This window comes from Sciurus carolinensis, chromosome 11 (genome assembly GCF_902686445.1).
Source record: "Sciurus carolinensis chromosome 11, mSciCar1.2, whole genome shotgun sequence".
Taxonomy (NCBI): domain Eukaryota; kingdom Metazoa; phylum Chordata; class Mammalia; order Rodentia; family Sciuridae; genus Sciurus; species Sciurus carolinensis.
The window spans coordinates 86,444,901-86,470,609 of NC_062223.1; the positions used below are offsets into that span (position 1 = coordinate 86,444,901).

Below are 25,709 nucleotides of genomic sequence, written 5' to 3' on the forward strand. Positions count from 1 at the left end.
ACATTCTGGAAGATGCAACAAAAAAAAAAAAAACTCATTTATATAGAGATGTTGATTGTTGAATTTGACTCATCTGACTTGAAAGGACTTGGTATCTGGCCAGTGTACTCATTCTCCACTCCCGACTCCAGTCTCCTTCACTGGTTTACCCATAGTAGGTTCTCAGAAAGAAGCTAATAATAGCAGTATGTAGGTGCTATGTTTCAACTCATATACTTCTTAGCACTTAATTACTCCAATGTAGAACACAGGTTTCTAAACATAAAATTCTAATTTTTAAGTTTTAATTATTAAAAATGGCAAATATATACAAAAAGTCACTTCCCTAAATAGATTCTTAAAAGGGGAGGTAATATGGGATATTGGACATGAGCTGAGTAAAGTGGGTAGAGGAACTAATTCTGATTATTTGTTTTCTATGTGGGGGGGCTGCATGTATTTTAATTCCTTACCTATGGAATGAGAATAAAAACCCTTTGCTTATATCAGTGTGATTGTATGAGAAACAGTCAAGTACATATAAGTTTTTAAACTTTTCGGTGTAATGTAAACGTAAGAGTTTTTATTATCTATAATAATAAAATTAGGCTAATGTCCTCTAAATTACATTTTAGCTTCAAAATTTTCTTGAATGTTAGTTACCTGATAACCATCAAAAAGTAATTTGTTAAGGAGAAATAAATGACTTGGTAGAAAGTCCATTAGAATCAGTGTAAACTTTTCAAACTTTAGACACACTGATGCCTAAAAGACTTTTGATTTCAGAACCTGCTTTTGTCCCCAGCTCACATTATGACTTCATCTTTTATCTTCATTTGTGCATTGAGAGCATCAAATTACTCCATGAAGTTTAGTTTCTTAAAATTACCTGAACATTTCTAGGGATATTTACCTATTTAATTATGGAGGTCTGCAAATTACCGAGCTCCCTAAGGATCTTCCTCTTTAAAAATGGAGAATACGAAGTAAGTAAATATGTAAGGGGGATGGTGGAAGAAATTAAAAACCATAAATAATAGAAAACTGGACAATAAATATATCATCACTTACATCTCTGGAGAAAAGTCTCTGTGGAAAGGAAGGTCAAGAATAAGTGCCTAACTGAAGCAGTTAGGAAAAAAAAAAGTCAAAAACCCACCACACTGAGTGGAACTGAAGAGATTATTTCATAACACATTCTAAAAATCTTGGAAGTGGTGGTTTGAATAATGACTTGAAGCATAGGACTAAATGGTAGTGGTATAGAGCAGAGGAGCAATTTGTTGAAAAAGTTAGGACTGGGTATAACGCAATTTCCCATAGGAGAGACCTTTGGCAGTGGTCTCCTTAAGAAGACAGAGAAACTGCTGAAAGATAAGAAAATTGCTTCATTCATTTCTGAATGCCCAATACTATTTTTAAGAGTTGTCTTATAGGGTTGAATTAATAGGTATAAAGAACTTAACAGGGTGTTTGGCAGAGAGGATAAATAATAAATGTCCCTGAATTACATTTGGGGGAAAGGTTGGCGTAGAACAATATGCCTATTTGAACCAGGTGAATTTAATGTCAAACTGTTTTAATACAACCTGCTAACCAGAACCTCTAGGCCATACAAGGGAAGGGTAGTCTGCTTGTGTGATTCTTAGGACTGAGTCCCTTGACTTTCCTCACCAAGTGTCAAAGGTATTTTCCTAGGAATATATGAGATGAGAGACCTTTGTGGCCAACTCACCCTCATCTCCCACCAAGCAATCTGTCTTTGCCACGTGTTCCAGTGCCGGAGATAGAATGCCTAGTAAGTTAAAGTGATAGATGGTCCTTAAGAAAAGTCTGACTCAGCAGGTTCAACAGTATACACATTTATCTTAGAACTTTAGTAAAAGCCCAGACATACTCAAAAAATGAACCTCAGTGAAGAAACTGAAATACTGTCCTGTAAGCATAACTACGTCTTTCTTATCATCATAACTTAGGTTTATAAGGTGCCTTTAAGTTCTATAACTCTTCAATGCTTATTCCTTAGCTTCATAAACACTCTGTAAAGAGATTACTATCTGCTTTTCCCTACAATGTACTCTGATGAATCTAAATGGGCTTTGGAAATCTGTATGTAACTGTGATATGCATGTAGATCTTCTGCCAAAGATGGCATTATCATTTAAAACAGGGACAAAAATAGTTGCTTCTACTTGCTGAGGACTTATTATACACCAGACTCTATTCTAGGCCCTTTGCAAGTATTATCTCATTTAGTAATCCTATTAAATAATAGTATTACACTAATTTTTATACATAAGAAACCTGAAGTTCAGAGATGCATAGCTGAACCTGTCTTTCCGTTATGCTCTTCCTCTGCAAAAAGGTAGAAGTTTCAACTTTTTCAATATTAATTTTCATCAGACAAATCACAGACAAGATTATTTGAAATTATAATGCCAAATCTGACCTGATCACTAAATGTTTGGTTTATTGGAACCCATTCTGGGTATTATTAAATCTCAATTATTAATGACATTCCTTTTATTATCAAACACTGTTATGACTAGATATTTTAGTTCATCATGTGAAATCTCATTACTAATTTATCAAAGATACAGTTTAAGCCCTACTTCAAAGATAAAACCTGAGATTGTGCTGACCTAATTGCCAACATTCTTTTTCATCTTCAGAGTTTTTTCTCAAGACCTAAAGATGATTAATAAGTAAAGTAAGAACTTATGTAGTATTTTTTCCAGAAATTTAAACCAACCTTTTTAAAAAGCCATTTTTAGCATTGAAATCTTCATGGAGCACTAGTTCTTGTTAGAAATAGACACAATGACCCAAAGGATTATATACAGATAATGGAATCTGACAGATTGAGCTTTACCTGAAAAAACAATGTGTTGACTCTAAGTTTTAGCAGCAACATCTATAGATTGACTTTAAAATTTGATTGTTCTGGGCTGGGGTTGTGGCTCAGTGGTGGAGTACTTACTTTAGCATGTGTGAGGCACTGGGTTCAAACCTCAGCATCACATATAAGTAAATGAATAAAATAAAGGTCTATCAACATCTAAAAATATCTTTTAAAAAATTGATTGTTCTTAGACTGCATCATCTCTTTGCAGATGAGTTCTAATTCAGCCCTTCTTCCCAAACTCCCATGCACACAAATATATAACACATTTGTTCTTATCACTATGCAATATTATGGGTCCTGTGTTTGCCATTCAATTTTTTATATTCTTTTGTGTCAAATTAGTTAAAATTGTCAATAGGTAGGATCATTGGACTTGCACTGAGGAGAACTACCTGTATGGGTATCTTTCTATTTGACACTCAGTCTTTCCGTACCACAGTTATTAGCACAGGGAAATGATCATGTTAAACTATATCCTACTTATTTCACACAATCATTGCTCATATACCAACAGTACAATAAGTGACCACTTCCCCAAACTAGGTATAAAGATACTAATGAAATACACATTTTTAAATAAAAGTAATATTTAGTGAGCATACAATACATACACCAGAGGCTATGACAAATAATTGCATATATTACATGTAAATCTGATTTGTCTTCACACGAATCCTATGAGATAGGTACTGCTTCCATTTTGTAGCTAAATAATCTGAAACTTGGAATGATTGGATAACATATTTAAGACTCCAAACATAATAAACTTACTGCAAGTACTGAATCAGAGACACTTAATTTGAAGTTCAGTTCTCTTATAAACTGGTTAGACGGCTTTGAGCAAGTGTTTAATTTTCATTCAACATCAGATTCCTAATTTGCAAAATAAGGATGATAACAACCTAGCTTTCAAGATTATTTTTGTAGGTACTACATAGGGTTAAATGTTTCTTAGTCTAGAGCCTCTTTATGTTGAGCAATAAAAATGGTAGTTATGCCTGGGGATATAGCTCCATAGTTGGGTGTTGCTTAGTATGCACAAGGCCCTGGGTTTAATCCCCATCACCATGAAAACAAAGTCTTTCTGTTTTTAAGAGATAGTTTTCATTATCATCATTATTATTACTAGCATTATTTAATAGTAGCAAATAATACAAAGAAATGTGTTATCTCTGTAAGTGTTGTAAATGAGATTTGTGGAACAAGAAGCTTCTCAGATATATTTTCCAGATTGGCATGTAGGGAGACAACCGTAAAGTACACGATGTATACTTTATAATACATTTTAGTTTAGCTTTCTTTAGAAAGGCTGTTAAGGGACATGGTAGGCAGAATAATCTTCACCGAAAAAAGTTCACAGGCTAATCCTTGGAACCTGTGACCCTGTTACCTTACCTGGCAAGAAATAACTTTGCAGATGTGATTAAATTAAGGACATTGAAGTTGGAGATTGTCCTGGATTATCTAACTGGGTTCTATGTTATCACATAGATCCTTAAGAGTTAGATATGTGAACACAGAAGCAGAATCAGAAAGAGATTTTAGGATGATATGCTCCTGGCTTTAAAGACAGAAAAAGGGTCATAAACCAAGGAATGTTCTACGAGCTTTCTCTAGAAGCTGGGAAAGACAAGGAAACTGATTCTCACTTTGCATCTTCAGACAACTTGATTTTAGCCCCTGAGATTCCCATACGTCTGAACTAGCTGTCCTTCTGGCATTTAAATTCCTGTATTTATTTCAATTTTAGCATTTCCCAGACTGCATTGTAATTGCTACTTATGAATCTTTAGACTATTTTCCTCATCAGACTGTGAGTCCTTGAGGGCAGGAACTGTATCTGATTTCTGAATTGCTAATAGTGCTGTACCAGACACATAAGATAGACTCAATGAATACTCGTTGAATGTGTGAGTGGATGAGAGCACAGAAACCTGAGACCTAATAATTAATCTGCAGGGAGGGACAAATCTGCCAAGAAGAATGGAAACTTCATTGGCAAATCAGTCAGACTTTCCAGTAAAAATGTCTACTTGGGAAGCAGAATTATATTTAAAAGGATTATAGAATGAACAAAGAATAAGAGCCAGAGAAGCAGGATGATCTTAGCCACTGATACCTTGAAGCCATGCTTGTCACATGATTGTCTGTCCACACTGAGGATGGATTGACTGAGGGAGAGAATAATTGCCAGCAGATTGCTGCCGTATCATATCCTCTGGGCAGTAAATTCTGCTTATTTTTCCTCCCCTTCATTCAGATACCAGATATATCACCATCATTTACCTTGTACTACCCACTCTGTTTTATTAGTTTTATATTACTGCTGTAAGAAGTTAGCACAGCTTTGTGGCTTAAAACAACACAAACTTCCTATCTTACTGTCAGTACATACAATGAAAGAAAGATTTCACTTCTGAAAAAAATTAAAATAAAAATGGAATAATTTTAGATAAAGTAGAAAAGCTAGGTACTAAAAATGAGAAAACGGTGAATTGAACAGCAGATTTTGTTCACATCTAAAAAGGGAATTGATGAATGAGAAATTTAGCAGAACATAAAATAGAAAGAAAATGTGATAGAATATATGAAAAAGATTGTGATGTGGAGGATAGAGCAAAAAGGTCTAATAATAGCTACTCAAAAACAAGAGAGACTGGGGAAGAAAAAATATAGAGATTTGATGTTTGGAAAAATCTGAAAATGAAGGAAAGATAGAGAGGCACATCAAGTATGAATGTGAAGCAGTATATCAAATTCTAAGCACACAAAAAAGATAAATTCACTTGTAGCCACCTTTTAGTAAAACTGCATACTGCCAAAAATAAAATTGAAACCTTATAAACAACCAATTCAATTGGAGCTCTTTTATTCTTATTTTGTTTATCAGGTAATAATTAAGAAATAGTAAAGTAAAATACGGTAAAACTGCCATTCTGGAAATCCATTGTGTTATCTATTATCCTGTCAGAATTAGAAAGGTAAAAACCAATATTTGATGATTAACTACTATGGCAGGGGACTAAATCAGACTTTTAAAAAACAATTTTAACATGTTATCTAATTTAATACTCAATAATTCTCAAAATCATATTGATCACATTTTATAAAAGCAAAAGTGAGTTCAGAAATAATATCTTGCACAATCATGCTGTCTCTAAATGAAAGAGCCAAAAAATCCCTAAAAGTTTTGTTCCCAGTTACACTAAATAGATAGGAAAATCTGAAACAACACCTAGCAGAACAAAACTACAGAGCTGTACTACTAACCTGGTTGTGTGACTAAGGAAGTTACAGAGCCTGAGATTGTCTTCTCATGTGTAAAATAGGAATCAAATACTACTGATCTCAAAGAATTGTCATGAGGGACAGTTTCCAAATGGAGGTAATATGCCACTTGGCACACAGTGAGTACTTTTTAAATGCCAGCTATTCATGTTATTACCAATTGTGGCATTTAGCACTCACTCATTGTAGAAGACACCATGTGTTAATCATCTTTTATTCTCTATAGTCCTACATAACAGAAATTTTATTTAACATTGAATAAATTGTTATTAAAGGACAATGATGAAAATACATAGCATTGACCATGAAACAATGAAAAGGTTGGGATTTATTTAATATTCTCTAAGAATAGGATAACCAAATAATCCATTCAGAAAACTTTCCATCCAAAAATGGAAATAATTTACAACAATGTAGTCTCTCAAGACAACTTCTCTCAGGGAACATTTCTTTCCATCATGTTTAGAACCTGATGGATATGGAATTGCTAACTGAACTCCACAAGGAGAAAATACATCTGTTTCTCAGAAGGTATCCTATGGATAAGAAAAATAGGAAATAATAAGCTATTGAGTGGGCTCTATGGGGTGTACTAGGAAAAAGATAATGTGGGGAGATTATAGCTCCCAGCTCAAGGTTTCTCGATAACAGGCAGAAAAATATTTTTCCTAAATTTATCTTTTGTAATATTTTTCATTTTTAAGCAAGAATGCCTCTTTCCATTCAATTTAATATAGGAATAATTGAATAAAATGAATAATAAAAATGAGCATAATCTTTGGAATGCTGCTTCCACATTTGGTCCAAATGATCCCTTTTCTTTGAACTCCAGATTAAATGAACCCCTCCTTCATAAACTATTAAAACTTAATGATAACATTTATAATTCAGATTATATAATATTTCTATTTTGTCTCTTCTAGAGTATCTGAAATAATATATTTAATAGGTTTCAAAAAATCTTCATGAGCAATTTAATTGAATAACTTAAATTGACAACTACTAACATGCTGAATAGTATATTAGTCGTCAACAATTTCCAGACTGAAATAGCCCACTCTGTTGAAATGCAACATCAATAACAATCTTGAAGGATAAGATAACTGCTGTGGAGTCTCTTGGTGCTTCCTGAGTAGCACATCACATCAGACAACTGTGCTGGTTCTTTACATACTCTTCCTCAGTGTTTACCAAAATTACCTTATACTAAAGTCATTTGGGATGTAGTAAAATTACTGGTTCTCAGGCCCCTGGCTAAGGATTCTGATTCATTATGTCCAAAAGGGTCCAGGAATGTGGACTTTAAAAAATGATCCTATCTGGTTCTTATGACTAGGCAAGTTTTTGTGCAAACTATTTTAATCCTCATAATAACTCTTTGAGATAAAATAAATTTATTGGAACTAAGAACCACTAGGTGACATGCTCAAGTTCAGGCCCTGAGCTTGGGTTCAAATTTATTTCTGCATGCTCCAGAGCCTGTACCTCTACTACTCTGTTTTGCTCTTTTTCAACCAAGTTAAGCAAAAAGATTTAGGATTATTGTTCTTTACAAAAAACAAACAAACAAATAAAAAAAAAAAACCTTATAAACAGTAGACCAGTTGGCATTTTCAAAAGCAGTAGGCATTTGTCAGAAAAACTGTAAAGACATTTTTTGCTTGTGCCCTCCCAAGAGTAGCATGTGAGTGCCTTTAGGGCACAGCAAATCTCTGCCTGCCCACAGATTTCTTCTTCCTTCCTTCCTTCCTTCCTTCCTTCCTTCCTTCCTTCCCTCCCTCCCTCCCTTCCTCCTTTCTCCCTCCCTCTTTCCTTTCCTTTCCTTTTCTTTTCCTTTGTCTTTCATTCCTGGGGGCAGAACCCTGAACCTCAAGCATGCTATGCAAGCACTGCATTACTGAGCTACACCCCAGTCTATTCCACGGATTTTTGAGTTCATAATGTCAGCATTTACCAAGAACTACTAGGAAAACAGAGAAAATTGGTAGGAAAAGCAAAGCCAATGTTAGGATGGAGTGCCTTAAAAATATCAGGTATGAGAGAATCTGAGAGAAATAAGTCTGTATAACATTTTCCTGTTCCTCATTATTTGCCTTTTTGATTTTCTGTGCTTGACTTTGTGCTGCTTTAAAGAAAGGGTAGTTTCTCAATCAGTTTTGGATTTCTAGGACCTGCACAAGGTAGGACACAAAGAATACACAATATATTTGATTTATGAATGTGCAAAAATATTTAATAACTATCTTCAGAAAACAGATTAATCTCAGTTTCTTTTTTTGAAAGGTATAAATAATAACAATTCACCATCTACTCCATACAAATATTGTGCTAATGAAAGAAGGCATGTGAAGTACCCTCTGAGCCAAGGAAGTCACATGTGAAAGAATGCAGGGCAGGTGGGCTATCCCCTTCATCATTCCACTCACTGTCCAGCAATCAAGCACTGTCTAATCACTAACCTTAACCTTCATCTCCATTACCATGCCCTTACAGCCCTCAATCCCACTTAATTCTCATTCCATAAAGTAGTTACTGAGACCATCATTTAATAGGTAGAAAAGCAAAGCCTAGAGAGATTGATTTCTTGTCTAAGGTCATATACAGTGAGTGAGTCATGGACAAACTTGGACTAACCATGTTGATTTCATTTCAAAGCCCTTGAATTTAACAATTAATTTGCAATTTTCAGAAGTAGAACAAGATGGCAGAGTAGGGCTGTACAGTGATTGTCCCCCATGGAAACATAAATTTGAACATTTATTTACACATGAAACTACTTTCATTAGAGCTAAGAAAACTGGTAAGAAATCAGGGTATCTGACTATAGCGCAAAAATAAGAGGCAGCACTGAAAAGAGTATAAAGGACAGTTTATGTTGTATCATTCCTTCCCTGTCCCCAGGCAGCAGAGCACAGGAAGTGATAGTACATGCTTGCAGGTAAAAAAGAGAAGTGAACTTAGGACTTTGCCTTGAACCCAACACTGATCCCCAACACAATAAAATCTCACGCCACTGATCATGCCCCAAGCCTGTATACCCTCTGAGCTTCTAGACTTGCCTCTGCCTGAGGAAGGACCACATAACAGACTTTAGGTTTGTGTGATAGATTTCTTTTCTGGTCCATATCATGTTCTGCCAAATTCAGTAGCCCTGGGGTTTTGCCCTCCCTCGGTGCTGTGAAATTCATTAGCCTCTCTGCATATTAAGAGTGAACTATTTGTAAAAGAAATCAAGAAATTATCCTATTTAGCATAGCTACAAATAAAATATTTAGAAATATATTTAACCAAGGAGGTAAGAGATTTCTATACTGAAAACTAAGATACTGATGAAAAAAAAAATGAAAGAGACACAACTAAATGGAAATATATTCTGTATTCATGGATTGAATGAATTTTATATTGTTAAAATGCTCTAACAAAAGTAGTCTACAGAGTCAACACAATTCCTTTCAAAATACCAATGTCATTCTTCACAGAAATGGAAAAATCTATCCTAAAATATGTATGAAATCACAAAAGACCCTGAAAGGCCAAAACCATCTGAAAAAAAAAAAAAAACAAAACCTAGAGGCATTATTACTACCTGGCTTCAAAATATCCTATGCAGCTATAATAATCAAAGAGCATATTACTGGCATAAAAACAGACATGTAGACTGCAGAAAACAGAGTAGACAGCCCAGAAATAAAACCAATTACAGCCAAATGATTTTTGCCAAAGGTGCCCACACACAATGGCAAAAGAACTGCCTTCAATGAACAGTGCCAATAAAACTGAATGTCCACCTGCAAATGAAAGAATTTTGATCCTTATCTCACACCATATGTAAAACTCACTCAAAATAGATTAAAGACTTAAATGTAAATCATAAAACTACTGTAAGAAAACATAGGGGAAATTTTCCATGACGTTTGTCTAGGTAATAATTTCAGGAATAATTTTGGTTATGACCCCAAAAGCACAAGAAACAAAAGCAAAAATAGACAAATGGAATTACATAAAACTAAAAGGTGTCTGTACATCAAAGCAACACTTGAACACACTTTAACACAGAGTGAATAAAGAACATACATAACGGGAGAAAATAATTGAAAACTATATATCTGATAAGGGCATATCGGAAAAGGGTATATCATGTTAACTATATACCATGGATCAAAATCAACTTATTATCAACAAAATAAATCACCTGATAAAAATGGGGAGAAGACTTGACTAAAAAGTTCTCAAAAGAAGACATACAGATGGATAATAGGTATAGGAAAAAATGTTCCACAACACCAATCATCAGGGAACTGAAAACCAAAATTTCAATGAGCTATCATCAGAACAGCTCTCTCCAAAAAATCAAATGTTGAATGTTGGTGAGAATGGTAAGAATGAATAGGAAAGGGAAAACCTGTACAATTGTTAGTGAGATTATAAATTAATATAGCCAATGCAAAACAGCATAGAAAACAATAAAAAATAAAAGGATAATATGATCCTTTAATCCCAGTAGGTATATATCCCAAGGAAATGAAGTCAGTCTGTCAAAGAGACACCTACACTCCCACGGTTTCACAACCTTATTCACAGTAGATAAAATATGGAATCAACCTAAGTGTCCATCAGTGGCTAAATGGATAAAGAAAATGTTATATACACACAATAAAATATTATTCAGCCAAGAAAAGAAGAGAATTTTGCCATTTCAATGACACAAACATGGAGGACATTATATTAAGTGAAATAAACCAAACATCAAAAAAGACAAATACTTGCATGATCTCACTCAGGTATGAAATCTAAAGGTGATCTCATAGAAGTAGAGGTTAGAAAGGGGCTGGGGTGTTGGAGGTGAGGGCAAGGAGTTGAAAAGATATTGGTAAAAGGATACAAAATTGTAGTTAGTTTAGACAAAAGGGAAAGTTCAAGAGATCTATTATATAACATGAAGATCATGGTTAACAATGTATTATATTCATGAAAACTGCTTGGAAAGTGAATGTAAAACATTCTCATCACAAAACACAATAACTCTGTGAGCTAATACATACATTTATCAGTTAGAGTTAGTCATTCCACAATTTAGACCTACTTCAAAGCAATCTGTTACACATGGTAAGTACATACAACTTTATCTGTCAATTAAAAAAAAATGAAGGACAACAACATGCAAGACAAAGCTGGGACTGAGTCTATAAGAGAGGAGAGGGAAGGAGAAGAAAATATGTAGGGTGATAACCCAGCTAGTATAAATGCTGAGACAGGAAATAGAAAAGAAACATCAAATGATATCCCTAGGTACACAAGGTATTTAAATCCAAGATGTTTTCTTCAAACTAGGCATTATCCAGGGGTTTGATACATTTTCTTAAGTAAATAAAAAACAACCAAATAATAATCAATTCCTCCAACAAATTTCACTACAAAAGTATGATGGGTGTGTTGGAAGTTCTCCAAACTGTCAGCATCTGCTTTTCTAGGGCCCATCTCATCTGATCATTTATTTGACAGAGAAACAGCTCCAGCTTCGGCAGTTTTCCTTAAATTGCTGAGATTTTTTTCCTTCCAATTAAATCACCCAGTGACAGCAGCAATTCTATTAGGCTACTTTCTTAACTCGGTCAGAAGGCAGAAAGATAACAAGGTAAGGCTTGCAACAATATAAATCATGTTAAGAACCGTCACTCAGTGGCTCTGGATCCAAATCAAAGGTATGAAATACAGGATGACATTGGATGCTGAAATGAAAAATACCAACCATGTTTCTCTGAGACTCGGACATTAATACTCAGTTACATTTTATATAATAGTCTGTGCAGAGGATTAGTAAAACGGAGGCTGCAAAACCTGGAAATCCTCCTACCCACATTAAGCTAATTGAGTTGGAGACATCCAATTCATCATATTTGCTGCCCTGGAGCAGCAAGTGAAATGTTATGAGCTAGCTATTCTTAAAATTTCAAACCTAGCAATTCTGAATCTGTCAATATCTTAATGATACTGAGAAAAGAAGAGTCCAATTTAAGTGCACTTCTGAGACCCTGATGAAAAAATAAACATTCAGTGCACATTTTACAACTGACATTTCTATGAACAATCTAGCCACATACTGGAATTCCTTTGTGCTGGAAACCTATGGAAAATCCATCATCATTTTAGCAAGTTGATGGGAATAATTTCAAATCAGTTCTTTGCTATGATGAAACTTCCATTCAACATAGAGAAAACAATTTTCGGACAGTTAAAAGCTGAATTTATAGAGTCAAGATATTATTGCTCTTGGCTTGCAAAGGTGATAAAAGCTTATGACACTAACTAATAAACAGAAAATTGCTTTAGGAGAATGCAAAAAAATACTGAGGAGAAGGGGATCAGGTTCTGCCTTTAGAGCATTCTCTTGAGTAAAACACAGGCTCAAATCTTTCTCCTTGAAACTGTTGATCTCTATTCCTGAAGACTGCTGTGGAACTGGGTATGACTCATGGGCACAAAGGATTGGGGGTCCTCCTTCTGTTTTTTTCTGACACTTACAAAAGATTTCTTCTTGGGAAGGACAAGCATTCCTTAATAATGTAAAAACTGTGCGGCAGGGAAATGAGAATCATAAATTTTCAGAGATGAAAGGGAACTTGAAATTTAGTCCATCCAAAAATTCTTAACCTCAAGTTTGGGCTCCTTAGGGAGTTCATAAATGAGCTTCATGTGATCCATATCATCCTGAAATGTTATGTGAAACTTTTGTAGGTATATCTTGCTGGATTTTTCTGAGGAAAAATCTCATAGTTTTCATCAATTTTTCAAAGGGGTTAGTGACTTCAAAAATACTAAGTAGTTCTACATTTATCTCATCCCTGAATCATCTCTCAGAATATCTTCCTGATAATTTTCTAGCTTCTATTTGAATACCTTTAGTAACAGGAAACTCACCACCTTATAAGGCAACCCATTCTATCTTTGACAGCTCCTTCAATATTTTTTTTAACTTACATGAACTATGTTGGTCTCCACACTGTTTACACTAGAGGTCTACATAAAATTGTATAGAATAATTTCCTGTTTCAAACAATTCACAGACAAGAGTCACCACGTCCCTATCTTTTCTCCACAGACAACATCACTCTTGTCTTTGATATTCCCATTTGACACAGTTTTAACCCCCTTAACAGCCCATGTGGCAGTCTCTGAAAGAACTCCATTGTACTGCCACTCTTCCCGAGATATGCCCCTCTCCCTCCCTCTCTCTCTCTCTCTCTCTCTCTCTCCTCTCTCTCTCTCTCTCTCTCTCTCTCTATTTTCCTGCTACACTCAGAATTAGTACAGAATTGCCCTCTCTTTGTTCTTGGTATGATAACTCCATTAGTGTGTCTTAAAAACACTTTGATTTTTAAGAGTCTCACATAAGAAGGCTCCTTGAACTAATGGTGTGCTGGATCCTTCAGCATCTTTTTCTTTACCACGTGTTGCTATTACCTTCCCACTGGCCATTCTAAAAAGTGGAAGTGAGGAAAAGAGAAAAGGATGGGAAATAAAGGGTGGAGAAAGAGGAAGTAGAGATGGAGCTAGCCACAGGGATCTCGGTGTTGGGTAAAGCATTACTTTACCAGAGCAAAATTCAAGTAGACAGACAATAATTTCCTTAATCTTGATAACTGTTTGAAATGTGTTTATTATCACACTCAATGAATAAATCTGGAAATGGGGTTCAGAGGGCTTCTTTGATTTCCCAAATGGCACACTTCTGAGCCAAACCGAGCTCTTCATACCTATAGTGCCCTGTGTTTCTGCTAAAGCAACTGATAAAAGAACTAATAGCATTGCCACTGTGCAGATTGGTCTGTGATCTATGGATCCTTTAAATTTTTTTTTTTTTTTTTTTTTTTTTTTTTTGCAAAACTAGCTCTTCAATGGCTGCACAAGTACACAAATGGCCATCGGAGTACACTAATGAGGAGGCAGGTGTTGCTCCCACTGAATCAAATTGATACACACAATTTAGTTGGAAAGATTTGTGATGAGAGAGATGTTTGCCCAGTGTCACCATTCTGGATTTGGCCCTCCAGTAAAGTTGAAAATTGGCACAAATAAAAAGTCAGTGATAACAATTTCTAGCACTCTCTCTTAGATATTGAAATTAATAAAGCTATGTGACCTGATGGGTAGCACACACCTACTCTCTACTTTTCCTGTGAAACAGGAATAAACTTGAGGCTGGGGATCTGGAATTCAGATTCCTGCCTCAGATCTGATGTTAACTGTTTATCTAACCTGGGGAACAATCATAACTTCTCTAATTCTTAGTTTCTATATAAAACAAAATATTTAGTATATATTAAGTCAAATGCCCTGCTAGGTCTAACTTCTGTGACTTTATGATGGTTAACTAATACTGGTTCATCCAGATATCTACAGAATTTATTGCTAAATTGATTTCACCTGGGTTCATACAGCAGATGATCTCAATTGGAATAATATGCTGTTAAAGAAGAGGTTCCTTTCCTTTATTTGTACAAATATAGTAGTTTCCCCTTATCTATGTGGTTTCAGTTACCCCATTCAACCATGGTATGAAAACACTGGATGGAAAATTTCAGAAATAAACAATTTATAAGTATTAAATGACATACCACTCTGAATGACATGATAAAATCTCACCCTGTTCCACTATGTCCCTCTTGGGATGTGACTCATCCCTTTGTCCAGCATAACCCTGCTATACACACTGCCTGCCCTTTAAGTCTCTTAGTGGCTATCTCAATGGTCAAACTGACTGTCTTGGTATCACAGTACTAGATTCAGATACTGATTATTTTACTTAACAATGGCCCCAGAGCACAAAACTAGTGATGTTGACAATTGTATTACAGTATGCTGTTATTGTAATTTTTCTATTAGTAATTAATCTCTTCATGCTTATAATTTTTCATATAAACCTCACCTTAGGTATGTATACATAGGAAAACACATAGTATATACAGAATTAGGTATTATCTATAGTTTTAGTCATCTATTGCAGGTTATAGAACATAACCCCAGGGATAAGTGGGGGCCACTCTATGTTCAATGGGGAGTGGCAGCTTTGCTTTAGCTGTTCATAATAGAGAAATAAAATCTATTTTTAGAAATGCTATTTTCAGGCGATCCAAGATGGCGGCCTAGAGGGAGACTGCACCCCCTGTCGCTCCAGAACCCAGGAGTTAAGAAGGGGAGGCATTGAGAGACTGGGACTGAAATAGAGCCACAGGTGAGTCTGCCCACTGGGTAAAGCTCGGCCCGGGTGGCAGGCCCAGATAGAGGTGGCTTATCGGAGCCGGGCAAGGCAGCTAGAGTCTTCCCAAGGTAGCCTTCCACACTCCGGCAGTGAGCTCCTCCCACACGGCCAGCTGCACGGTGCAGGCCCACAGTGAGAGCATTTCAGCACAGAGCCAGTTCCAAATCGTGGAACCAGTAGGGGGCTAGGGGCAGTTTTCTTCTGATGAGCTGCTTTATCAGATTCCTCCAAGACATCAGGCTACTGAAGGCTGGGAGGTGATACACTGGAAATCTACCGGGACACTATAAGCCAATAGCGGAAAACTGCAATATCTCAGGGTCCCACTGACAACTGACCAATATGAGAAAACAAGGGAAGAAAATGTCCCAAACAAACCTCGATACTACATCAATAAAACCCAATGATAGCACAGCAGAAGAAATGTCAGAAAGGGAGTTCAGAATGTACGTAATTAAAACGATCAGGGAAGCTAATGAGGAGATGAAAGAGCAAATGCAGGCATTGAAGGAGGAGATGAAAGAGCAAATGCAGGCATTAAATGATCGCACCAATCAACAGTTAAAAGACCAAATACGGGAAGCAAAAGATCATTTCAATAAAGAGTTAGAGATATTGAAAAAAAACCAAACTGAAATACTTGAAATGAAGGAAACAATAAACCAAGTTAAAAACTCCATAGAAAGCATAACCAATAGAATGGAGCACCTGGAAGACAGAACCTCAGACATTGAAGACAAATTATTTAATCTTGAAAGCAAAGTTGGCCAAACAGAAAAGATGGTAAGAAATCATGAACAGAATCTACAAGAATTATGGGATATCATGAAAAGGCCAAATTTAAGAATTATTGGGATTGAGGAAGGCTTAGAGAAACAAACCAAAGGAATGAACAACCTATTCAATGAAATAATATCAGAAAATTTCCCAAATCTGAAGAATGAAATGGAAAACCAAATACAAGAGGCTTATAGAACTCCAAACATACAAAATTACAACAGACCCACACCAAGGCACATTATTATGAAAATACCTAACATACAAAATAAAAACAGAATATTAAAGGCCGCGAGAGAAAAGAATCAAATTACATTCAGAGGGAAACCAATAAGAATATCAGCATATTTTTCAATCCAGACCCTAAAAGCCAGAAGGGCCTGGAACAACATTTACCAAGCCCTGAAAGAAAACGGATGCCAACCAAGAATCTTATACCCAGCAAAACTTACCTTCAAATTTGACGATGAAATAAGATCCTTCCATGATAAACAAAAGCTAAAGGAATTTACAAAAAGAAAGCCAGCATTACAGAACATTCTCAGCAAAATATTCCATGAGGAAGAGATGAAAAACAATGATGCAAATCAGCAACAGGAGGCGCTAGCCTAAAGGAATAGCCAAATAAAGGAGAAACCAAATCATGCCAAAAACAAATATGAGTCAATTGACTGGGAATACAAATCATATCACAATAATAACCCTGAATGTTAATGGCCTGAATTCATCAATCAAAAGACACAGACTGGCAGATTGGATTAAAAAGAAAAATCCAACAATATGCTGCCTGCATAGAAAGAGACACCCATAGACTAAAGGTGAAAGGATGGGGAAAAACATACCATGCACACGGACACAGCAAAAAAGCTGGAGTATCCATCCTCATCTCAGATAATGTGGACTTCAAACCAAAACTAGTCAGAAGGGATAAAGAAGGACATTACATGCTGCTTAAGGGAAGCATAAATCAGCAAGACATAACAATCATAAATATCTATGCCCCGAACATTGGCTCATCCACGTACGTCAAACAAATCCTTCTCAATTACAGAAATCAAATAGACCACAACACAATCATACTAGGCGATTTTAACACACCTCTCTCACCACTGGATAGATCGTCCAAACAAAAATTGAATAAAGAAACTATAGATCTCAACAACACAATCAGCAATTTAGACTTAACGGACATATATAGAATATACCATCCAACAAAGAACGAATACACTTTCTTCTCAACAGCACATGGATCCTTCTCTAAAATAGACCATATTTTATGCCACAAAGCTACTGTTAGCAAATACAAGAAGATAGAGATACTACCTTGTACTCTATCAGATCATAATGGATTGAAATTAGAAATAAATGACAGAATAAAAAACAGAAACTTCTCCAATACTTGGAGACTAAATAATACACTATTATATGATGAATGGATAACAGAAGACATCAGGAGGGAAATAAAAAAATTCTTAGAAGTAAACGAGAACAAAGACACATCATATCAAAATCTCTGGGACACTATGAAAGCAGTACTTAGAGGAAGATTTATTTCATGGGGTGCATTCAAAAAAGAAGTAGAAGTCAACAAATAAACGAGTTAACACTACAGCTCAAAGCGCTAGAAAAAGAAGAGCAGACCAATACCAAAAGTAGTAGAAGACAGGAAATAGTTAAAATCAGAGCCGAAATCAACGAAATCGAAACAAAAGAAACAATTGGAAAAATTAACAAAATAAATAGTTGGTTCTTTGAAAAAATAAATAAAATTGATAAACCCTTAGCCACACTAACAAAGAGAAAGAGGGAGAAAACTCAAATTACTAAAATTCGGAACGAACAAGGAAACATCACAACAGACACGAGTGAAATACAAAACATAATTAGAAGCTATTTCGAAAATCTATACTCCAACAAAACAGAAAACCTCGAAGACATCAACAAATTTCTAGAGACATATGAATTACCTAAACTGAACGAGGAGGACATACACAACCTAAATAAACCAATTTCAAGCAATGAAATAGAAGAGGTCATCAAAAGCCTACCAACAAAGAAAAGTCCAGGACCAGATGGGTTCTCAGCCGAGTTCTACAAAACCTTTAAAGAAGAGCTCATTCCAATACTCCTCAAACTATTCCATGAAATAGAAGAGGAGGGAACCCTACCAAACTCGTTCTATGAAGCCAATATCACCCTGATACCTAAACCAGACAGAGACACATCGAGGAAGGAAAATTTCAGACCAATATCCTTAATGAATATCGATGCAAAAATTCTCAACAAAATTTTAGCAAATCGCATACAAATATATATTAAAAAGATAGTGCACCACGATCAAGTGGGTTTTATCCCAGGGATGCAAGGTTGGTTCAACATTCGGAAATCAATAAATGTCATTCACCATATCAACAGACTTAAAGTTAAGAATCACATGATTATTTCAATAGATGCAGAAAAAGCATTCGATAAAATACAGCATCCCTTCATGCTCAAAACACTAGAAAAAATTGGGGTAGTGGGAACATTCCTAAACATTATAAAGGCAATCTACGCTAAGCCCATGGCTAATATCATTCTAAATGGTGAAAAACTGAAAGCGTTCCCCCTAAAAACTGGAACAAGGCAGGGATGCCCTCTTTCACCACTTCTATTCAACATCGTCCTTGAGACTCTAGCCAGAGCAATCAGACAAACCAAAGAAATTAAAGGGATACGAATAGGAAAAGAAGAACTCAAACTATCCCTGTTCGCTGATGACATGATTATATATTTAGAGGAACCTGGAAATTCCACCAGAAAACTTTTAGAACTGATAAGTGAATTCAGTAAAGTAGCAGGTTACAAGATCAATGCTCATAAATCCAATGCATTTTTATACATAAGTGATGAATCTTCAGAAAGAGAAATTAGGAAAACTACCCCATTCACAATAGCATCGAAAAAAATAAAATACTTGGGAATCAATCTCACAAAAGAGGTGAAAGACCTCTACAATGAGAACTACAGAACACTAAAGAAAGAAATTAAAGAAAACCTTAGAAGATGGAAAGATCTCCCATGTTCCTGGATAGGCAGAATTAATATCGTCAAAATGGCTATACTACCTAAAGTGCTATACAGATTCAATGCAATTCCAATTAAAATCCCAATGATGTACCTTGCAGAAAAAGAGCAAGCAATTATGAAATTCATCTGGAAGAATAAAAAACCTAGAATAGCTAAAGCAATCCTCAGTAGCAAGAGCGAAGCAGGGGGTATTGCAATACCAGATCTTCAACTCTACTACAAAGCAATAGTAACAAAAACGGCATGGTATTGGTACCAAAATAGACAGGTAGATCAATGGTACAGAATAGAGGACATGGACACAAACCCAAATAAATACAATTTTCTCATACTAGACAAAGGTTCCAAAAATATGCAATGGAGAAAAGATAGCCTCTTCAACAAATGGTGCTGGGAAAACTGGAAAACCATATGCAATAGAATGAAATTAAACCCCTATCTCTCACCCTACACAAAACTCAACTCAAAATGGATCAAGGACCTTGGAATCAGACCAGAGACCCTGCATCTTATAGAAGAAAAAGTAGGTACAAATCTTCAACTTGTTGGCTTAGGATCAGACTTCCTTAACAGGACTCCCATAGCACAAGAAATAAAAGCAAGAATCAACAACTGGGATAGATTCAAACTAAAAAGCTTTCTCTCAGCAAAGGAAACTATCAGAAATGTGAAGAGAGAGCCTACAGAGTGGGAGAATATTTTTGCCAACCATACCTCAGATAGAGCGCTAATTTCCAGAATCTATAAAGAACTCAAAAAACTCTACACGAAGAATACAAATAATCCAATCAACAAATGGGCTAAGGAAATGAACAGACACTTCACAGAAGAAGATGTACAAGTAATCAACAGATATATGAAAAAATGTTCAACATCCCTAGTAATAAGAGAAATGCAAATCAAACTACCCTAAGATTTCATCTCACCCCAATTAGAATGGCGATTATCAAGAACACAAGCAACAATAGGTGTTGGCGAGGATGTGGTGAAAAAGGAACACTCATACATTGCTGGTGGGGTTGCAAATTAGTGCAGCCACTCTGGAAAGCAGTGTGGAGATTCCTCAGAAAGCTTGGAATGGAAACACCATTTGACCCAGCTATCCCACTCCTTGGTCTATACCCAAAGGACTTAAAATCAGCATACTACAGAGATACAGCCACATCAATGTTCATTGCTGCTCAATTCACCATAGCCAGATTGTGGAACCAACCTAGATGCCCTTCAGTTGATGAATGGATAAAGAAACTGTGGCATATTTATACAATGGAATATTACTCCGCAATGAAGAATGATAAAATTATGGCATTTGTAGGCAAATGGTCGAAATTGGAGAATATCATGCTAAGTGAGATAAGCCAATCTCAAAAAACTAAAGGACGAATGATCTCGCTGATAAGCGGATGAGGACATATAATGGGGGTGGGAGGGGTTAGCATTAGGTTTAGGGTTAGGTTTAGAGTTAGGCTAAGGAGAGCGGTAAGAATGAAGGAAAGAAGGACTGTATAAAGGGAAAAGGGTGGGAGGGGTGGGGGGGAAGGGAAAAAAAAGAAACATCATTACCCTATGTAAACGTAAAAAAATAAAAAAAAAATAAAAAAAATAAAAAAAAAATAAAAAAATAAAAAATAAAAAAAAATAAAAAAAAAAAGAAATGCTATTTTCAAACATTTTATTTTGCTTGTTCATAATTAAAATCTGGTAACATAAATGTCTTAAATTTGCTGAGAAAATAAACCATCAACAAAACTACTTATTAAATTCCTTTGTATATAATATGAGGAGATGGAAACACATAATCCAGAGCCCTCCCCTATAGTACAATTGCTATTGTTTCAAGTTGACTCTTACAAGCAACCCTCTTGCTTACTGGCGCTTATGGTCAGGGTTAGGGGAGTTGTTCTTCATATGTAGTGACATATGTAAAAGGACATCAGTGAGCACCTCATGAATGCATTTTAAATGAAAATACCTGTGACCCCAAATTGGTCAAAAGCATTGACACACTCAATGTTCTGCCAGTTCAGAAGAAACAAATTATGGGCCTTCACAGTGATATTGGTGAGTCAGCTAACCTAGAGAAATGTGTCCTGGGAACAACATTATTTGCCTTAAATCTACTTGTTAGACTGGCAGTTCCTCTTTAGTAGGAAAAAATCATTTTGACTTTCTCTACCATGACTTCTTATGTGGTATTCTTTGTTAAATAAAAATTATGAAGTTTCATTTGTTTATTTCTATAAAGAAATTTCAAATTTGCCTTCTGGAATACATTTTGCTCTTATTAAATGAGATTAAATAAACACTTTATTACATTAATTCTGATCACTTAATGAGTCAGGCACATCTTGATTTCACTAGTGGTATAAAAGTTCTTCATGCATAGAGAGAGTCTTTAGCTCTTGATCCTTTTAATATCTCTCATGGTGTTTAACAAAGCACTGGTAACACACAAGGCAATTATTCAATAAATACAGCAGCACTATGGAGTTCAGGATAGTGGTTCTCCAAAATTAGTGCATAACATAGTCACCTATCAAGGTTGTGAGAATGCAAATCTCCATGCTTCATGCAGTTAGATAGGACTGGGCCTCTGTGTGATTCTAATATACACCAAATTCTAAGAACCACTGATTTAAGTAACTTAATCAGTAGTGATGGTAGCCATAAGAGACAATGGAAAGGTAAATTTCCAGCAGTTAATACTATAAAGGATTCAGATTTAGGTTCTGTCATCCCTGACCAAAAGTGCTGCTTTATTATTTTTTCCAAGATGTAATAATATCTTTGTATTCTATCCAATGGAATAGATCCATTGAATCGTATCCAGTGAACATGATAATCAGTGGTAGTAATAAAAAGATTTCAATGTATCTTATTTGAATTTCATTATTTTTTTAATTTAATTTTATTTTTGTGATACTAGTGATTAAACCTAGGACCTCATGCATGCTACTTAAGTGCTCTACCACTACACAATTTACAATAATCAAGCTATGGAACCAGCCCAGGGGCTGGTCAACAGAAAAATCGATTTAAAAAATGTGGTATGTATACACAATGGAGTTTTATTCAGTCATAAAGAAGAATGAAATTGTGTCATTTGCTGGTAAATGGATGGAACTGGAGAACATCATACTAAGTGAAATAAATTAGAAAGTTTTCTCTCATATGTGGAAACTAGAAAAAGGGAGGGATATAGAGAATGACAGAATGAAAGAGGGAGAAAAAGGAATTTTTAAAAAAGGATCCTATGAAAAAAAAGAGAAACTAATGAGTTTTGAGTCTTATAAGTTCTCTGGGCCTGTTTTCTTCCTTACCTCCTCCCACTCATTTGCAATATGGGGAAGTTGGACCACTTCCTTAGCTTCCTGGCTTTCTTGACCTTCATCACAGTGAGAAATACATTTGAGCCAGTGCATATCCACACACATTCACATTAAACTATAAAGAAAAAAAGATATACTTGGTTTTCTATTATATTCTTTGATTCTATTCCACAAACACCAACTAAGTTTATTTCAGCCCTACCAATGGATGAGCTGCAGTTTGAAAATCCTGGAATGGATCGTTTTTATTTTCTCCTTCCATCTTAAAAGTATATGATTCTCATTTTCTGGTGAATAATATGACCATGTTGAAAAAGTGAGAAGTCGGATTTTTAGACTAGTTGGACTCAGACCTCAGATATTTCAAGTATTAACTATGTGAACTTTGAAAAACTTTTTAGACTCTGTGCCCATTTTCTGATTTCCTAAGAAAACCTATTTTATAGGGTCATTGAGTAGAAAAATGCAATACGTGCAAAGCATTTAAAATAGTGTCTACAGTATATTAGGAAATCAATAAATGCTAAATCTTATATTGTTATTATTACTTCTAAACCTCTAGACCAAAAGCTAGGTGAGCAAATGTGATTGCAAAGACAAAAAAGCAAACGAACTAAAACTCATAAAATTAAATTTTAGACATTAACAGCTGTTTCATACCACCAACTTACAGTAAGCTAGTGGTTTTGTTGAACAAATATAAATGAACAACAACAAAAAATGCACTGTTGATAGAAACCAAAATCTTCTTGTCAAAAAGAACACCAGGTTACTAAGTACCTGATTCCAATAATAACACAATTATGCCATGTAAAATGGTACTAGGGAAGTCCATTAGTGGTTATTAAAATAGGATTTGATCGATATTCAGAATAAATGGAATATGTTCATAAATACATTATAGACATAAAACAAAAACTGGTTCCATTTTTGAGGAGCTAACATCACCTAAATTTTAGGTAAATTTGTGAATCCGATGTTTGTTAAAGGTCTCTATTTTCTTACCCAAAGCTTAGTAGGTAACAACTTGTTACCATGAAATAATGTTCTTAAAATTTTGACAAAATACAACATTCCTTCATGCTCAAAACACTAGACAAAAAATAGGGATAGTAGGAACATACGTGAACATTATAAAGGCTATTTATACTAAGCCCATGGCCAACATCATTCTTAATGGAGAAAAACTGAAAGCATTCCCTTTAAAAACTGGAACAAGACAGGGATGTCCTCTTTCACCACTTCTATTCAACATTGTCCTTAAAACTCTAGCCAGAGCAATTAGACAAACTAAAGAAATTAAAGGGATATGAATAGGAAAAGAGGAACTCAAGCTGTCACTATTTGCTGAAGACATGATTCTATATTTAGAGGATCCAAAAAACTCCTCCAGAAAACTTCTAGGCCTCATAAATGAATTCAGCAAAATAGCAGGCTATAAAATCAACACGCATAAATCTAAAGCATTTTTATACATAAGCGAAGAAACATCTGAAAGGGAAATGAAGAAAACAACTCCATTTGCAATAGCCTCAAAAAAAATAAAATACTTAGGAATCAATCTAACCAAAGAGGTAAAAGATTTCTACAATGAAAACTACAAAACATTGAAGAATGAAATTGAGGAAGACCTTAGAAAATGGAAAGATCTCCCATGTTCTTGGATAGGCAGAATTAATATTATCAAAATGGCCATACTTCCAAAGATGCTATACAGATTTAACATAATTCCAATTAAAATTCCTATGACATTTCTCATAGAAACAGAAAAAGCAGTCATGAAATTCATCTGGAAGAACAAAAGACCCAGAAAAGCAATCCTGGGCAGGAAGAGTGATGCAGGAGGTATCACAATACCAGACCTGAATCTCTACTATAGGGCAATAGTAACAAAAATGGCATGGTACTGGCACCAAAATAGACAGGTAGATCAATGGTACAGGATAGAAGACATGGAGACATACTCACGTAAGTACAGTAACCTCATATTAGACAAGGGTGCCAAAAACTTACAATGGAGAAAAGATAGCCTCTTCAACAAATGGTGCTGGGAAAACTGGAAATTCATATGCAGTAAAATGAAACTAAACCCCTATCTCTCACCCTGTACAAAACTCAACTCAAAATGGATCAAGGATCTAGGAATTAGACCTGAGAACCTGCACCAAATAGAAGAAAAAGTAGGCCCAAATCTCCGTCATGTTGGCTTAGGACCAGACTTCCTTAACAAGGCCCCCATAGTGCAAGAAATAACAGCAAGAATCAATAAATGGGATAGATTCAAACTAAAAAGTTTTTCTCAGCACAGGAAACAATCAACAATGTGAAAAGAGAGCCTACAGAGTGGGAGAAAATCTTTTCCACACACACTTCAGACAGAGCACTCATCTCCAACGCTTATAAAGAACTTAAAAAAACTTTACACCCAAAATACAAAGAACCCAATCAATAAATGGGCTAAGGAAATGGGCAGACACTTCACAGAAGAAGATATACAGGAGATCAACAAATATATGAAAAAGTGCTCATCATCCCTAGTAATTAGAGAAAGGCAAATTAAAACTACCCTAAGATTTCATCTAACTTCAATTAGAATGGCTATTATCAAGAACACAAGCAATAATAAGTGTTGGCATGGATGTGGGGAAAAAGGCACAATCACACATTGCTGGTGGAGTTGCAAATTGGTACAGCCACTCTGGAAAACAGTGTGGAAATTCCTCAGAAAGCTTGGAATGAACCCACCATTTGTCCCAGCTATCCCACTCCTTGGCCTATAACCAAAGGACTTAAAATCAACATACTACAGTGATGCAGCCACATCAATGTCATAGCAGCCCAATTCACAATAGCTAGATTGTGGAACCAACCTAGATGCCCTTCGATTGACGAATGGATAAAGAAACTGTGGTATATATATGCAATGGAATATTACTCAGTCATAAAGAAGAATAAAATTATGCCTTTTGCTGGTAAATGGATGAAGTTGGAAAATATCATGGTAAGTGAAATAGGCCAAGCCCAAAAAAAAAAGGTCGAATGTTTTCTCTGATAAGTGCATGACAATATATAACGATGGGGGGTTGCAGGGGGAAGAGAAGAA

At 35.4% G+C, this 25,709-nt stretch overlaps 1 protein-coding gene across 6 annotated transcripts in view; it reads right to left on the minus strand.

Moving 5' to 3' along the window:
- Positions 1–25,709, minus strand: part of Dlg2 (discs large MAGUK scaffold protein 2) — a 2,079,243-nt gene that overhangs the window by 1,000,120 nt on the left and 1,053,414 nt on the right. The window lies entirely within an intron of this gene.